This window comes from Nanorana parkeri, unplaced genomic scaffold (assembly GCF_000935625.1).
Source record: "Nanorana parkeri isolate BGI_ZX_2015 unplaced genomic scaffold, ASM93562v1 scaffold1970, whole genome shotgun sequence".
Taxonomy (NCBI): Eukaryota; Metazoa; Chordata; class Amphibia; order Anura; family Dicroglossidae; genus Nanorana; species Nanorana parkeri.
Window position 1 is genome coordinate 196,290 of NW_017308238.1, and position 4,246 is coordinate 200,535.

Below are 4,246 nucleotides of genomic sequence, written 5' to 3' on the forward strand. Positions count from 1 at the left end.
AGCCTCAGACCCCGGTGCGGCAACACCTGCCGCATCGGCGGTAGTTCCGCCACTGACTGGACTTACAAAAGCCCTGCAGCACCTGAACACTTTTGTCTGATTCTTTTTAGCTGAAAATCCAGTCCGTTCTATATAATATACCAGAGAAACAGGCACAAGTCCCTCCTCTTACTCCTTTGTGTGTGTTGAGAATAAACAGTAAATAGCATCAAAATACTATTCAGCACAAAAGCACTATAAAGCACAAAACTGACATAGTAGAATTGATTTAGAGCAAACTTATAAGCACCACAAGCTGGCTAAAAGTGATACAATTATAAAAAATTATATGCAAGATTTTATATTCTGACTGACTGAAAAATGCTGAATGCTGCACCATTGAAGAGGAATTGTCACAAAGTCTGCTGGAAAACGTTTGCACTAGCACTTGTCACTTGCACTCGTCAGTCTTTTGTGCCCCCATATACTGGTTTCTCCCCTGACCTTTAGTCATGTGGAGGCCGGTAGACCTCTAGTCCTTGGAGGTTGATGTTCATCAGCCTAGGTAGCAGAAGAAGGAAGCATTTATATTATAGTAATGTTGACTCTTCTATTACATTTACACTCTTTTTTACAGTGAGTTGCTTTACTTTAATCTGGTGATTGGCAATATTACTGTAAGCCCAGAAGATAATAAATATTGAAATATATAATTTAAAGCAGTATACATTCCCAATATATTGAGTAGATTTTCAAATTTTAGTACAATTGCAGTGTTTCCTGGATGGCATTTACAGTTCACTGATTATGTAGGGTCAGCATGTAAAAGCTCAGACTCTTAGTTATTTTTTATTATCTGCTGCTGTTTTCTTGCTAGTATTCTTCAAAATACAATGTAATATAATACGTCTTGTTCCACACTCAGCCAGGAAACCTTCCCCTCCCACCTGCACTTATTGGCCATTATAAAAACCTTAGTATTGATGTTCATCATGACTAGGTAACTGCATTATATAGCAGGGAATTCACGTCTCTGGGGTATAGCTGTCTAAATACACAATGGAGACTCAGCTAGACAAATGCAATTCACTTCATTTCACTGCAATACAGTCAAATGATGCAAACATAGAGTAACAATTATTCAAAGCTGGAGAGAAATAGCCTCAGGTGTGTCATATGTACACTCCCAAAACACCAATGCAATAGGGTGAAAATGTACTACAATTTGTATACTGGGTTTTTGTTGTACACAAATATTATTTAAAATATCAGCCCATGGCAAGACAGGAGTTTTGTTCAAAATACAAGGAGCAACATATTTCCGTGTTTGCGGATGACACCAAAATAGGGAGGGTAATAGACACGGACTTAGACACTATAACATTACAGGAGGACCTGGATAAAATAGGGGAGTGGGCATTAATGTGGCAGATGAGGTTTAATGTCGATAAATGCAAAGTAATGCACTTTGGAATTAAAAATAAACAAATGGGTTATACAATTATGGGTATGCCGCTGGGGAAGTCAGAAATGGAGAAGGATTTGGGGGTCATTGTAGACCACAAACTGAAAGGTAGTTTGCAGTGCCAGGCTGCTGTAAACAAAGCTAGCAGGGTCTTGTCCTGTATTAAAAAGGGGATGTATTGCAGGGACAAGTCTATAATTTTGCCACTTTATAGATCATTGGTTCGACCTCATCTGGAGTACGCGGTCCAGTTCTGGTCACCAGTACTAAGAAAAGATGTCCTTGAGTTGGAAAAAGTCCAGCGAAGGGCAACCAAACTAATTAGGGGTATGGAGGACCAGAGCTACGAGACGAGGCTACTAAATTTAAACATGTTCACATTAGAGGTGAGGAGATTAAGGGGGGATATGATTTCCATGTACAAAATGTTTAATGGTGGTAGCAACATTAGCGATAAACTGTTTAAAATTAACTCCGTTACAAAAACTAGAGGCCATCACCTAAAATTGATGGAAAAAAAATTCCAGCACAAGGGGCGAAGGGGGTTCTTCACAGTAAGATCAGTTAGGGTCTGGAACTCACTGCCACAGGCGGTGATTTCAGCAAATAATGTGGAATTGTTCAAGAAACTTTTGGACGATTTCTTAAGGGACCGTAATATACAGGGGTACGGGTACTCCTAGAATGAGATCCTAATAGGTTGGACTTGATGGACTAATGTCTTTATTCAACCTCAAATACTATGTAACTATGTAACAAGTCATGTAGATACAGAGCTTCAACAAACCATATATGTAAATCACATCGGATGATGGACTTCATTGTACACAGGTGTGGAAAGTGGAGGGAAAACCTCTTTAATACAATCATAAGAACAACCCTAAAAAGACTCACAGATTAAAAATATTAAATTATTGACACTAAGACGGGAGACACAGATCCCCAAAATGTGTCGACCTCTTAAAAAAACCCCAATAAAATCTATATTATTAAGAAGACCTACCTTTCTTCAACCCTCAGGATATGAGCTTTGCCCCTCTTGTTTGAGTGGAATGCTTGTGTTCATTTATTGCTGCACAACATAGCGTATGGCAGGCCCCAACACTCATTTTGTGGGGTGTCAGCAGGGTCAAAAAAGGATACCTTCTTGTTGGCTTGAAAATGTGATGGATGGTCTCACTGGCCTGTAGAAAAGCTAAGGAGATGGGAATGCTACATGGAAACCATGCAAGCTGTGGTCACTATTATCTTTTTTTACAGCACCCTGGCAAACCATGGTTTCAACTTTTAATTCTTAAAGGAGAACTATGGGGTTAAGGCTTTTCCCGATAGTTCTCCTTAGGGTAACGGGAGGACACAAACTAGCATCCTCCCGTCACCCTAGGCTCAGTATACCGCGAGCTGTAGCTAGAACTATGAGGTGAGTGAAAATCACTCATCTCATAGTTCTCCTTTAAAAATCTGTACAATGCACAAAGTACTGGTGTACAGAAGAAGCCCCTGTATGACCGTGGTGTAGTTCTGTGCCATACGGTATTCACAGATGATGAAATTCATTTGATTATAATGAATGGTGTCAAACAATCAGAAGTGTGAAAGTCTGCAGCTTATAGAATGACAGAAACAGCAGAGGATGTAATTTCATAAGGTCAGAGGGCACAATAACTGATCTTTTCATTGATTTACCAGCTGTATACTGGTATACTATTGTATATCGATAAAGTAACATGTATCTTTCTATCACATTACCTTTCTGGATTTTGGGGGTAAGTAGGGCTTTGAGTGCCTTGGGGGGGATTATTGAACATTGTAAAAAAAATGTACTTTATGTCCGTTTTGAGTGGTGTTTAGTTTTTACCGCTATAAATAAATCACCAGGTAGTTTTGGCACAGAGATTTGAGTGGAAAAAACAAGTTTAAAAAAATAGCCCTCTCCCCTCCCAATTTCTTCATGTTCTGACTGCAACCAAACATTAATATCTAAATGCTGGAAAAGTATTTCCCCGCCTTCACTAGGCCTATAGGTAAGTTCAAAACAACATTATGAGGACGAAGGATGGTGGCATCAGTCAGAAGAGCTGCAGTTATCACTATGCAGTATATTACTCTGTGATTAGGTCACATGCAAGGGAGAAAGAGAACAAGCTCTTGGCCAGTATGTTGTTGAACTACCTATAATTCATTTGACAGGTCCTCTTACCTGCATATCTTTAGTTCACTTTAGTTCCTGCTAGTCTCTGGAATGCAGAACTTGTGCAGCATGTCAGCTGAATAACAACTTCTTCATTGCACTGAATACTTGAAGTTACGTGACACACTGCACAGCAACATCTGTGTACCCATGCAGTCTAATGACCATTCACTGAACAACTCTCTCAGCAGTCTGTGGCAAGTCACATGACATTTATGAGTGTGGGAAGCTGGATTTTGCAATTTGCAAATTAAGTGTGCCTGTTCTTTGAACAGCGTGGAAATCAGAAGTCATGAGTCTATTATGAGGTCATTACTGTTATACTTTGTGGTATACAGGGGCGTATCTGCCACGAGGCAAACAAGGCGTTTGCCTGGAGCGGCAGATTCCCTGAGAGCGGCAATTGCTGTGGTTTTCTCCCCTTGATAAATTTATTCATCAAGGGAAGAGAACTGGAGGCTATAGTGGCGGCGGGGACGAGGACGGCCGGCGGGGACGAGGACGGCGGGTTGCGGCGGTGTCCAGCAGGCAGCAGCGCTTTCAGGGGACGAGGACGGCGGGTTGCGGCGGTGTCCAGTGTCCAGCTGGCAGCGGCGCTTTGAATGCCGGGT